Genomic DNA, 14149 nt, shown 5'->3' with positions numbered 1-14149 from the left:
CGCCCCCTTATGAGGAGCGGCGAGGAAATAGACGAGCTGTTGAAAAATTGGAAAGAGTGCCCACCGCCGGGAAAGGCGCCAGAGCCGGGAAAGAAGCGAAAGGCGCCAGAGCCGCTGCTAAAGGTATGGGAAACGAGGTCTGTTTTCTGGGACTTGCCATACTGGAAGATCCTCCGTGTGCTTCACAGCCTTGATGTCATGCATATCACGAATAACGTGTGCGAGAGTCTGCTTGGTACCCTGCTCAACATGCCAGAGAGGACCAAAGATGGGCCGAAAGCAAGGGCAGCCTTGAAATCAATGGGCATCAGGGAGGAGCTTCACGCTAATGATGATGATGATGATGATGATGAGGCGAAGCAGGACACGGAAAGTCGTCGCAAAGGCAAAAAGGCTAAGAAGACCGGAAATGACTTCCCTCCCGCGTGCTTCACTCTAAGTCAGGAGGAGATCGATCAGTTTTTCACCTGCCTCGTAGGAGTAAAACTTCTTTACGGTTACGCGAGGAAGATAAGCAGATACCTAGACTCAGCGAATCAGAAATTCAGCGGGATGAAGTCTCACGACTGTCACGTGCTGATGACGCAGATACTTCGAATTGCAATCCATGGGATCATGGACGCGCACATCCGTGAAATGCAATTTGGCCTATGCAACTTTTTTGACGTCATCTCTTGGAACTCGGTTGGCGTGAGGCAACTCAGAAGGCTACAGGAAGAGATCGTGGTGATACTATGCGAGCTTGAGATGTACTTCCCGCCCGCATTCTTCAACGTTATGGTGCATCTGCTGGTCCATATCATGGAGGATATCATCCAACTCGGGCCGACGTTCCTGCACAGCATGATGCCGTTCGAAAGGATGAATGGTGTCATCAAAGGATACGTTCGCAACATGTCACGTCCAGAGGGAAGCATAGCTAGGGGCTTTCTGACCGAAGAGTGCATCTCCTACTGCACGAATTATCTAGGCATCGAGAACCCCGTTGGTCTGCCCGTCAACACGCACCTCGGCAGGCTCGCTGGATGGGGTCACCGTGAGAGTCGCCGCGAAATGCATGTCGACTTCGAGGGTCGACTCGCCGACTTTGAAAGAGCAAACCTAGTCGCGCTACAACACATAGACGTGGTCGATCCTTGGGTGGTAGAGCACAAAACCTTTATTGAGAAGACGTACAATGACCGAGGCCAACAGAGGACGGATGGAGATATAATCAAAGAGCACAACTCATGTTTCACGCGTTGGTTCAAGAAGAAGTTTATGTCGTACCCTTTACTTGAGGATTCTTCCGTGGAAGAACAACTCATATTCGCCTTGTCACAGGACGCCGAGCACAACCTGATGACGTATGAGGTGTACGATATCAACGGTTACATATTCTACACTGAGGGAAAGGACATGAAGAGCGATGGTTATCAGAACTACGGGGTAACGATGGAATCCTACACCGGTAACGATAAGGACAGATACTACGGAAGGATCGAGGAGATCTGGGAGCTGAGCTACGCTGGAGAGAAGGTCCCGATGTTCCGTGTCAGCTGGGCCAAGAGCGTCATAAAAGAAGACCGGCATTTCACCACCATGGTTATACCCGAAGCCAAATCCAAGACCGCGGGCGCAAACGTCACCATAAAAAATGAGCCATGGGTATTGGCTTCCCAGGTGGACCAATGCTTCTTCATTACCGACCCGCCAAAGCCCAGTCGTGTTGTCGTGAGGAGAGGCAAAAGGAAGATTATCGGAATGGATGGAGTCGCCAATGAGCAAGACTTCGACAAGTACGGCGACCCGAAGATGGAACATGACGACGACGATGAAGTACCAGCATACACCACAAGAAGAAGCAGGACCACCCTACCTAAAGGACGTCCGTTCAAGAGAATACGAAAAATAAGGGCAAGAAGATTGTGAACAGATAGCTAGCTAAGATTACTAATAGCGCAGTGCATGGAGATACGCCATTGTTATAAAAAAACATTCTAATGGTGGAGCGCTCAGGGTGCGCCATTCCTAACCCCACCGCTCTATGCCTCTGCCCTCGCCTCTGCTCTCTCCCGCACTCCCAATTCCTAACCCACCCCCTCCTCGCGGCCCCAACACCACCTCCCGGCCCCACCCTCCCCCGCTTCCACCACCGGCCGCCCTGCCTCCCCCAGCGGCCCTCCCCTGCTATCGCCCCGCGCCGCCTCCATTGTCCTGCCTCGCACCCCGCCACGCCCCGCCCCTCCCGCAGTCCCCCAGGCCGCCCGGCACGAGAGGAAAGCTGCCACTCCCCCGGCGAGTGGTGGTCGCCTCGGGCAGGGTCCCTCGACGGCTCCGCTCAACCGCTCGCTTCGGAGGTACGTATGTGCCTTGACCTGCTGAGCAGCTTGCTGATCTGCACCTCCTCCAGTCCATGCCCATCAATGCTCTCGTAATTAAGAAACCCTAAGCAGTTCTCTTCAGCGGAGCAAGCAAAGGATGTCTTCCTTCTACTCCTATTCCTAGTGCAGCAAACAGCATATTGATGATTGTTTTCCAGTTTTCACCACTGTAGTTTATGTAGTACAAGGATGTTTCAGTTACCTGCTTCCGGTTGCTTGATTTCAGGTTCAGGGTTTAGGCACTCGATTTGTTCCAGACATCCGTCGAGTGGCCGGGTTCTGTACTTCAGGTCAGCTTGATCAATTCCCTTGTGTATGTTTGTGCTCTCCCGCATTTTTGAGAGGCAGCATTTCCGATGTTCCTCAACTGCTGCATACTGTTCCCTTGGTCGATTTATCATTCCGCAGAAGTTTGTAGACCAGAAAAGACATACATTATGATGTATTGACCTGGTAATAAGAAATGTACGAGGGTGTTTATCCCAGCATTCTTTCTTGTTCTGAAACAACCATTACCGTTGCTGCAACCTATAATAAAACAACAATAGCAGCCCTATCTCAAGCTGCAGGAACCTAGCATCAATCAATCAAAGTTACAAAAGGCTTGCAATTTTCTGCGACCTCCTTACGAAAATCTGAGAGAAAGAGAGCCTACATACGCTGTCACTACCATTTTGATCAAGTCTTTGTTGAGCTACAATGCTGAAATTTTTTTTGTATGGAAGTGTCCCAGCAACTAAAAGACACTTGGCCTTGACTACCCTGTGCAAAATAAGCTAACTAGCCATTCTGACATACATAACCTAAAATTAAAGGAGAAAACATGACAATTGGCGAAAAATGGTTTCTCCTGCTTTATATTATAAAGCAAAGAACAGGACAATTTGGTAGTGTTGTAATTAGACATGGGAAGCCAGTCAGTTTGTTGGAGCAGTAATTATGAAATACACATGCAAGTGCTCACTGTGAGTTACACCTCTACGGGAACATCGCTAAACAAACCATAATAAAATCAGTTGTACCCTGTATTATCATTTGTGTTCATAATAAAATCGCCAGAATGAATTATGGCTCTGAGCAATCCTAGTCCTGCCTGAGCAGACAAGCTACCTTTGCAATCTGGCAATTTTGCTTGTCTGAAGAAGTCTGCACAATGTTTCTCCAGTGAAGAAACCGCGTGTGCATGCAGTATTATAGTGTATCGACAGAAAGGTTAAAATCCTTTCGTGTAATGTTACCTGGGCTTTAAGATTGACACACTTTGCACAGACTAAATTCTGGCCTTCAGAAATACTAGTCCTATTTTAATAAACATGATGGTTTTGACTCACAGCTTTTAGAATCGGATGTGGCGAGAGAGTTTGTCTGAAGAAGTCCTTTGTTTCGAAGAAAATCGTGCAATCACATGTTCATGAATCTGCTCACTTTTGCTCCAAAATATTGTTTTGCTGTCAGCCAAAGAAAGTTAGCCGAACTACTATTTTTCATTTCCTATGGTTGGATCTTCAGTTACACTGAACTATTAGAATAGTGTATGTGAATGAGCACTGTATATTTTGTCTTTAAGATTGATTTGAACTTTTCTACTTGTCTTGCTTACTATGGTTCTTAATAAATGCTATCAGCGGCTCTCAGCAGCAGCAGCAGCAACCTGAACCTAATTTTCTAAACATATCAACGCAATCTTGGTACCCCCCCCCTCGGTAGGTGGTTCATCTTCACTCCCATCCACACCCAGCTCTTCCGGTGCTAGTCCACACCAAAGAGATTCCGATCATCCTCAGCCTTTTTCACGTGGTCAACCGTCTCCAGCTAAAGCTGCAGGGATAATTGCTCGTTTGAGGGATAAGAGGTACACTATTGGCCTTCTTTACTTACAGTGTTTCTTGCATCTTTTTGTATACAAAACTGTGTCTGTATTATGGACTATAAATTGCAACCAACATCTTAGTTTTACCATGATGCGATGTATATTTGAATGTTCATCTTCAAACCGAGATTTTTTAAACCTGGTAAACTTATACTATTTGAAGAAGTGTTCATCTTATAAGTTATAACTTTCTATAGTGTATCACATTACAATGCTGATTCAAGGCTGGCATTTTCCATGTTCCAGCTAGGAATAAGGAAAGGAAACCACTAATTTTTAGATCTTACTATGGGTAGTGGGTACAGTTTCATAATCCTCAATTCTGCTTCAAGTAATAATACTGAGCAAGCTTTGTGTTAGCGGATTGCTACATCCAAGTTGTACAAAAGATATTTTATCCTAACACCTTTGAAGAATCCTTTCACTTTCTGGCAATGTTGGGTATAATAAAAGAAAAATATATAAAATGGCTAATATATTCAGTTATTGTGCTACTTAGACATCAAATTTGCATCTCCCCCTTAAATATTTGCATTTTCAGGTATTTTCTCATTGTTGTTTGCACCTTCTGTTAGAACTTTCTACAAGATATAACTGTATCACTTGCTGGACAAACCAAAATTTGATTTTGTTGTTTTGTATTGAGCAGACACCATTGTATCTACATATGCTATTTATCCTATCTTAGTATATGAGGAAATGTGGAAAATTATCACTGAACATAATCAGATGGTTCATTCATGCGCCTCATCCCTGAGCATTTTAGTTTGGCATGACTCCTTTTCACTTCAGCACTCTTTTCTACAAGTTATAGCCGAGCATGATTCTATTTTACAGCGATACACCGACACTGCAGAGATAGGATAGAACATTGCAAGAACAAGAACTTCTTTGATTGTCTATTTAGCCAATAGAATGGTTCTGTAGGTTGATTCTAGAGGGCAATATAGATGAATTACTGATGAGTAGAAAACAGATGTACACAAGGCATGCCAACTATATGTATGCTAGAGAATATGGAAGCAGCAATCATGCATAGATTTGTTATGTTTCAAATTTCCAAATGTTTACTGTGTGCGTATTTGCACTGAATATGGAAGCAACTATATGTATTGATATATGTTCATTCCTGAGGGTACAGACTTGCTAAACTATTGATGATTTTTTGTTGGGTGACCTATTAGATCTGGAATGGAAGCTCACATAAGTTGAACTAATTTTTGTCCATATGAAAGCAGAGGACCATATGGTTTGTGGCCTTTTCATCCATATGAAAGTAGAGGCACATTGTGGTGCTAGTTTGCTGGGTTTTGTTTCCGATCATCGTGTCGTGATGATTTTGCAGGTACCCCGAGAGGCCCTTGAGTTTGCCGAATGTCGATTAACTTCCGTTCCGACAAATTCGGGTACTCCATATGTCCTATTTTCAGCAAAGGTCATGCTGAAATTTTCCGTGAATTTTAGCATGACTTTGCTAAAAATAGGACATATGGGGTACTTGCGACTAATGCATGGGCCGACGTATCTTAGTACTTAATTAAGTAGGATAACCTGCCCCTTTATTCTTGCTGCATTAAACCATAGGTGGCAATAGAGCCAAGTGATTAGGCCCAACTTAGAATTCTCCTTCCCTTTTCTTGATAGGGTATATTATTAGAAGATACCCATATATATCAGTCAACCTAGGGTGCCTCGGCATCGATAAACCCTAAATGATGAAAACGTAACTTAGCATTTAGGGTGCCTCAGCGTCGACAAACCCTAAATTATAAAAGCTTGGCTTTTAGGGTGCCTCGGTGTTGATAAAATCCTAAATGATGAAAGCTTAGGCTTTTAGGGTGCCTCGGCGTCGACAAACCCTAAATGATAAAAGCTTAGATTTTAGGATGCCTCGGTGTTGACAAACCCTAAATGATGAGACCATGATCTTGTTCCTTGACAATAACCAAAATTTTTACCAAACTTTTTTCCTATTTAGAGCGAAACATGGCCCACAACAATGAGGCCGGCGGTTCGGGAAAGGCATTCTGGGAGCTGTCCCAAGAGATGGAGGAAGAACCTCACCGCTATGAGGACGCCGCGGAAAACACCGATCCTGACTACACAACCCCTAGTGGCGTCGGGGATGACACCACTGATGGTGCCGTCGAGGATGCCACCACTGATGATGGCAGCGCATGCACAGATGGCAGCCAATCGAAGAGGCAACGGAAGGACCGGCGCCCGAACGTGCTCAGCACCGTCAAGGAGGAATTTACTGAAGTGAACTCCGACGGGTATCCAACGACGCCCAAAGAAATAGTCAAGGGTTATGCGGTTCAGCTTGGGTGCATTCTCCGGAGCACCGTCTCGATCAACACCGAGAACCTAAGGCATAAAGACCGAGGGAATTTGCGCAACCTCCTTTTCACGAAGCTGCACGAACGATACAAGTTCCCCGATGACGTCGCAAACACACGCCTCTCAAGGAATAATGTGAACAATGCTGCCCTCACGAAGATGAGCAAGGCCCTGTCTACTTGGAGAAGCGCGGTGAAGAGAATGATTGACAAAGGTGATAGTTATGAGAAGATCAAGGCGAAAATCCTTCGATCAGCGAAGATGACTACAAGGAGTTCAAGATCAAGTGCGAGAGCAACGCAACCGCGGAATCAAGTCAGTGGGGGAAAGAAATGCTGGAGTTGAACTTAGGGGTCCACCAACTCGGTCTCGGCGGTTACAGAGTGGCGGAACCTATATGGGACAAGGAGGACGCGGAGCGTGCCGAGCAAGGCCTACCACCCCGCTTCGAGAAATACGGTGACAAGCAGACCAGGAACTATGTCAAGGCCCGGTACAAGGTGGACCCGGTAACCAAGGAGCTTTCCACGGATGCGAAGACCAGGGCGCTTGAGCTTGTTCTGGTAAGGAATACATCCCCCGCGTAATTAGCTCCATATGGTTGCATTCTAATTAATGAAGCCAAATTTCTAAATGGTTCACACTCCTTCCGCAGGACACTGCAAGCAGTAGCGCGTGGTCGTCTCAGAGCTCCCATTGGGACACCAATTTAAATAGGGCGTTGAACGTAATGAAAAACAAGGATAAGTCCAATAAGCCGTCGTCAGCTGGTCATGTGGCCGGCAAAGGCTTGTCCACGAAATGGTAGTCATACTATAACGCTGGTGGGCGAAAGGAGAGAAATACCAACTTGGAAAGCTAGTCTCGCGAGGTTCAAGAACTCAAGGCACAAGAGGCGCGGATTCCGGATATGGTCCAAGAGCTAGTGCAACACCAACTGGGAGGGGTGATCACCGCCATTGTGCCTACCTTGATTGAGGGGCTGCAGGCGTGGATTGCGGGCGGCCAACAGGGGCCGCCACCGATTCCCAGCTTCACGGCCAGCAACTCGCACAACGCGCAGGCGGCGCCATTGGTGTCTCCGGCGCCGACGCCATTGGTGTCTCCGGCGCCGGCACGAGCATTGGAGCCTATTAATGCACCTGAGTGTGCGAAAAATATGCCGGCCGGCACCTCGGCAGCAAGCGGCCCCTCCCTCACTTGCACGCCCGCCATTGGCGGTGCCTCGACATTAGCCGAGCTCGACGCCATCACGGTAACTAAGCCTCTCTCGGCCGATGACCTCATCTCCTTGCCTTTGACTGGGCATCCCCTGACGCCCTACATGTTTTCGCAGGGCGCCGGAGCCGACGTTCCATGCACTCTCCTGTACTTCGTGGGCGGCGAGTTGATCGATGTCGCCAAGGGCAGAATCGTTCAACCGGGAAACCCCATGTTCCACGATAATCCGATGCAACCCACCGTGTATAGGGTTCAACTGGTTCGAGTGCTGCCAGGCTGCGATGACTTGTTACCTCCGTTCCACCCCGCTGGGGCCGACGAAGATGATGTGATGACCCTCAGCGCCTGATTAAGCTGGCCCCTGCTTTGGCCGAAGAGCCAGATTCGTTTGGGGGCGGGGGACACCATCCCACAGACAACACCGCCAGTCGTGCCGGCGCCAAGCCATGGCAAGACCGCTGCAACGCTACCGGACATGCATATGGCACAGGATCTGGACATGCATATGGCACAGGATCCGGACGACGACGACGACGACGGTACATTTACCAAGGTCGATAAGTACTTTGCCGAACATGGGTACGGTGAGGAATTCTTGGGGCCTCTTTCTCAAGAACCCAACCCTGCAAAAGACGACCGCGATCTAGCTGGTACCACGGAGAAACCCAATTGCAACAGGCGTTGTCTGGCGTTCAGTTCTTAGGAGACGCCTCCAGCTGCCGCCTTCACCGAGCCTCAGATAGCCGAGGTGCGAAATATTATCAACCCCAACACACTCAAGAAGGTGGTCTCTAAGCGGAACTCGATCCCATTACAGCAGCAGAAGAAGGGACGAAAAAGAAAGACTAACAAGGGTGCGAGCCAGGCGGCATCGAGTACGATCCGTGCTCTGGACGGGCCACCTTCACCTAAGGATATCTCGAGGAGGGTGCATGTGGCGGGTAGGCCGATGCTACCGACTAATCTGCTCAATGCTGCAACCGGTGCTATGAGGAGTCTGTATGACAGTGTTCTTTCTTTGGAGAAGCGGCATCTCTCCGAGAATAATGTGGCATACCCAGTTTTCGTGGCCAAGGTGCCAGAGGGCAAGGGCTTTGTCGATAGCGCCATCGGGGGTATGATCGTCCCGTGGTTTGCCGACATCTTCGCTATGTTTAACCTTCATCCGCTGCACTATACCTTCGTTCGACTATTTTCGCTGAGTATGGAGATGCGGATCATTAGAGACAAGACCCCGGACCTAGTGATGGTCGACCCCTTCTATATGCGTGCCAAGATCTTGGGCATCGCTGGGGACTGGCAATTCGCGAGTTCATACCTCGAACGCGTCATTCTGGCAAACCCAGATAAGGATAACTTCTGCGTGCCTTACTTTCCCGGGTAAGTTATCCCCTCACCGCCCCGTAACATATGATTTCTTAGATTTCGATCGTTTTTTTTTCTAACATTCCATGTTTTTTGCAGTGACACACATTGCACACTCATCCTCTTAAGCCCGAAATATTCCACGGCCACGTATTTCGACTCGGACCATCAGTCGAAAAAAGACTACACAAATATCCAGAAAGTTCTTGATGAAGCTCTTCCCGGCTATGCCAGATCTGGAGGCACCTTCAGTAGGACATGTTGTAAGTACGGCCAGCACGTGTTCACCCACAATACGACGTTCCCCTACGTCAAGCAGCCGCCTGGCGGTCAGAAGGATGCCTACTACGCCCTCCATCACATGCGGGCGATCATACGAGACAGTAATCACCTTTGGCTACCAAATAATCTCAAAGATTGGGCCGCACGCTTGTCGACAATCCAGGATGCGGACATGAGACAAGAATTCTTTCGCATCCAGTCGGAGTTTGCGTAAATCATCCATCAAGATGTCCTTCGTACCTCGGGGCAGTTCTACCTCAGATTTCAACTGTCCAATAGTGAGATAGAAACAACGCTACAAATGCAGGCTGACAACGACCGCGATTTCATGACCATCACGAAACACGGCGGCTTCATCCACGTTTCGTGAATTGCTACTAATTCATGTTGTAATATTAAACTTTAATTAACTTGTATGTCTCTTTGGTTTGGACAGTCGTTCAACTTATATGTAATCGATGCTATTTATTAGTAGGACCATGAATCGTGTTGTTATAGTTGTAATATTAAACTTTAATGAACTTGTATGTCTCTGTAAATTGCTACTAACGTTTTGTTTGGCTAGTGCATAGAGATGCCAATGTCGTGTACAAGGGTAAGGTTCCCGGAGTTTACGACGACTGTGAGGAGTGTCGGAGACAGGTTCACCGTTTCAGCGGTAACAGTTACAAAGGGTACACCACATGGGCGGAGGGGGAAGTTAGATATGCGCTCTATCTAGCGGGAGAGAGGAGGGAGCGTTGGAGGAACCGGATGAAGACCAGTTTCATCGCGATTATGCTCATCGTGATGACCGCAGCTCTCTTTTATGTGATGGTAGTTTAGATGATCGATATCGACTTGTAATGTGAAGACAAACTCGCTACTCGCGGTCTCGAGACTTGTAATGTTCTAACTTTGTTCGGTATTTTAAATTCGGAGACTAATATGATGAATTGTATTCGGAGACTAATCTTCTATTGTATTCGATAAATCTACTGTTTGTATATGTGCTCTCTATATTCCGTGCTATAATATGTTTTGTAATCAGTGCAAATATCAGAAAATAAATTAATACCTAATATTCATACTAGTGGCGCACCACTCAGCACTTTAGTGGCGCACTGCAAAAGCACACTAGTGGCGCATCATCAACTAGTGCGTCATTAGTAAGTCAGAGCACATGGGTAAATATGGCCCGTGGGAGGCATACTAATGGCGCACCATGAGCTATACTAATGGAGCACTTCCTGGTGCGCCATTAGTATACCAGATACTAATGGCGCACCATGATCTATACTAATGGCGCACTGCCTGGTGCGCCATTAGTATACCAGATACTAATGGCACACCATGAGCTATACTAATTGCGCACTGCCTGGTGCGTCATTAGTATACCAGATACACCTGTAGTGCACCATTAGTAGCCAAAACAGGTGCGCTACTAGCAGGCCTTTTCCTAGTAGTGTAATGCATAACCCCAAAACGATAACGACAAATCGGTAAGAGACATCATAGAACGCACCATATCTAACAAAGTACGATTACGACGTTCGGACACACCATTACGCTGTGGTGTTCCAGGCGGTGTCAACTGTGAAACGATTCCATATGTCTTAAGTGAGCACCAAACTCGAAACTCAGATATTCACCCCCTCGATCAGATCGTAGGAACTTGATCTTCTTGTTACGATGATTTTCTTCTTCACCCTGAAATTGCTTGAACTTTTCAAACGTTTCAGACTTGTGCTTCATCAAGTAGAGATATCCATACATACTCAAATCATCAGTGAAGGTGAGAAAATAACGATATTTGCCGCGCGCCTCCACACTCACTGGACCGCACACATCAGTATGTATGATCTCCAACAAGTCACTTGCACGCTCCATTGTTCCGGGGAACGGAGTCTTAGTCATCTTGGCCATGAGGCATGGTTCGCACGTGTCAAATGATTCAAAATCAAGTGACTCCAAAAGCCCATCAGTATGGAGTTTCTTCATGCGCTTTAGACCAACATGAACTAAGCGGTAGTGCCACAAAAAGGTGGCGCTATCATTGTTAACTCTACATCTTTTGGTCTCAAGTTATGTATATGTGTGTCATCACAATCAAGATTCAATATGAACAAACCCCTCACATTGGGTGCATGACCATAAAAGATATTACTCATAAAAATATAACAACCATTATTCTCCGATTTAAATGAGTAACCGTCTCGCAATAAATAAGATCCTGATATAATGTTCATGCTTAACGCAGGCACTTAATAACAATTATTTAAGTTCATAACTAATCCTGATGGCAACATAAGTGAGACTGTGCCAACGGCGATTGCATCAACCTTGGAACCATTTCCCACGCGCATCGTCACTTCAATCTTCGTCAGCCTTCGTTTATTCCGTAGTCCCTGCTTCGAGTTGCAAATATGAGCAATAGAACCGATATCAAATACCGAGGAACTACTACAAGAGTTGGTTAGGTACACATCAATAACATGTATATCACATATACCTGGTTTGGCGTTGGCCGCCTTCTTATCAGCCAAATACTTGGGGCAGTTGCACTTCTAGTGACCCATCCCCTTGCAATAATAGCACTCTGTTTTCGGCTTAGGTCCATTCTTGGGTTTCTTCGTCGGATTGGCAATAATTTTGTCGCTCTTCTTGGAGTTACCCTTTTTCCTTTGTCATTTCTCTTGAAACCAGTGGTCTTATTGACCATCAACACTTGATGCTCTTTCCGGAGTTCTGACTCTGCGACTTTTAGCATCGCGAATAACTCGCCGGGTTACTTGTTCATCCCTTGCATGTTATAGTTCAACTAAAAGCTCTTGTAGCTAGGTGGCACTGATTAAAGAATTTTGTTAGTGATAGCCTCTTGCGGGAGTTCAATCCCCAACACATCTAGACAGTTTGAGTACCCAGACATTTTGAGCACATGTTCACTTACAGATGAATTCTCCTCCATCTTGCAAGCATAGAATTTATCAGAGGTATCATACCTCTCGGTCCGGGCATTCTTCTGAAAGATAAACTTCAACTCCTGGAACATCTCATATGCCCCATGACGTTCAAAGAGTTGTTGAAGTCCCAGTTCCAAGCCATACAAGACTACACATTGAACTACTGAGTAGTCCTGCTTACGTGATTGCCAAGCGTTCAAAACATCTTGGTCAGACGTAGCGGGTGATTCACTTCCTAGCGCAGCATCAAGGACATAATTCTTTTTCCCAGCTTGTAGGATGAGCCTAAGATTATGAGCCCAGTCTACAAAGTTGCTACCATCATCTTTGAGCTTAGCTTTCTCGAGGAACGTATTGAAATTCAGGGTCGCTACTACGTGAGCCATTGATCTACAACATATAATATTGCAAAGTGGACTTAGACTATGTTCAAGATAATTAGAGTTTAACTAAGCAAATTACTAATAAACTCCCACTCAAATAGTCATCCCTCTTGTTACTTGAGTGTGACATGATCCAATTTCACTAACTCAAATCTAATCAATACGTGAGTTGAGTGTAGTTGCAGTGGTAAACATATCTATGCTAATCATATCAACTATACGATTCATGCTCGACCTTTGTGTCTCTCGTGTTCCGAGGCCATGTCTGCACATGCTAGGCTCGTCAAGTTTAACCCGAGTGTTCCGCGTGTGCAACTGTTTTGCACCCGTTGTATGTGAACGTTGAGTCTATCACACCCGAACGTCACGTGGTGTCTTGAAACGATGAACTGTCACAATGGTGCATAGTCGGGGAGAACACAATTTTATCTTGAAATTTAGTGAGGGATCAGCTTATAATGCTACCGTCGTTCTAAGAAAGATAAGGTGCATAAAAGGATTAACATCACATGCAATTCATAAGTGACATGATATGACCATGATCTTGTGCTTCTTGATCTCCATCATGAAAGCACCGACATGATCTTCATTGTCACCGGCGCCACACCATGATCTCCATCATCGTGCCGCCATCGAGGTTGTCGTGCTATCTATGCTATTACTACTAAAGCTACAACCTAGCAATATAGTAAACGCATCTGCAAACACAAACGTTAGTTTAAAGACAACCCTATGGCTCCTGCCGGTTGCCGTAGCATCGACGTGCAAGTCGATATTAACTATTACAACATGATCATCTCATACATCCAATATATCACATCATGTCTTTGGCCATATCACATCACAAGCATACCCTGCAAAACCAAGGTAGACGTCCTCTAATTTGTTGTTGCATGTTTTACGTGGCTACTATGGTTATCTAGTATGATCGCATCTTACTTACGCAAAAACCACAATGGAGATGTGCAAATTGTTATTTAACCTCTCTCCAAGGACCGCCTTGGTCAAATCCAATTCAACTAAAGTTGACAAAACAGGCACCCGCCAGTCATCCTTATGCAACGAGTTGCATGTTAGTCGATGAAACCAGTCTCTCGTAAGCATACGAGTAATGTTGGTCAGGGCCTATTCAATCCAACAATACCGTCGAATCGAGAAAAGACTAAGGAGGGCAGCAAATCGAACATCAACGCACACAAAAACTTTTGTGTTCTACTCGAGATTACATCTACGCATGAACCTAGCTCATGAAGCCACTGTTGGGGAACGTTGCATGGGAAACAAAAAAATTCGTACGCACACGGAGGCCTATCATGGTGATGTTCCTCTACGAGAGGGAGCCACATATCCTTGTAGATCGCTAAGCGGGAAGCCTTAAGAAAC

At 46.2% G+C, this 14149-nt stretch overlaps 1 long non-coding RNA gene across 1 annotated transcript; it reads left to right on the top strand.

Moving 5' to 3' along the window:
• Positions 1 to 2135: 2135 nt before the first annotated feature.
• On the top strand, positions 2136 to 4685 carry LOC123402454. Its single transcript, XR_006611281.1, has 3 exons — positions 2136 to 2339; positions 2590 to 2653; positions 3989 to 4685. It is a non-coding gene; the product is annotated as an uncharacterized LOC123402454 (long non-coding RNA).
• Positions 4686 to 14149: the final 9464 nt, after the last annotated feature.

Source organism: Hordeum vulgare, chromosome 6H (assembly GCF_904849725.1).
Source record: "Hordeum vulgare subsp. vulgare chromosome 6H, MorexV3_pseudomolecules_assembly, whole genome shotgun sequence".
In the NCBI taxonomy this organism is placed as follows: domain Eukaryota; kingdom Viridiplantae; phylum Streptophyta; class Magnoliopsida; order Poales; family Poaceae; genus Hordeum; species Hordeum vulgare.
This window is presented reverse-complemented; position numbering and strand designations above follow the sequence as displayed.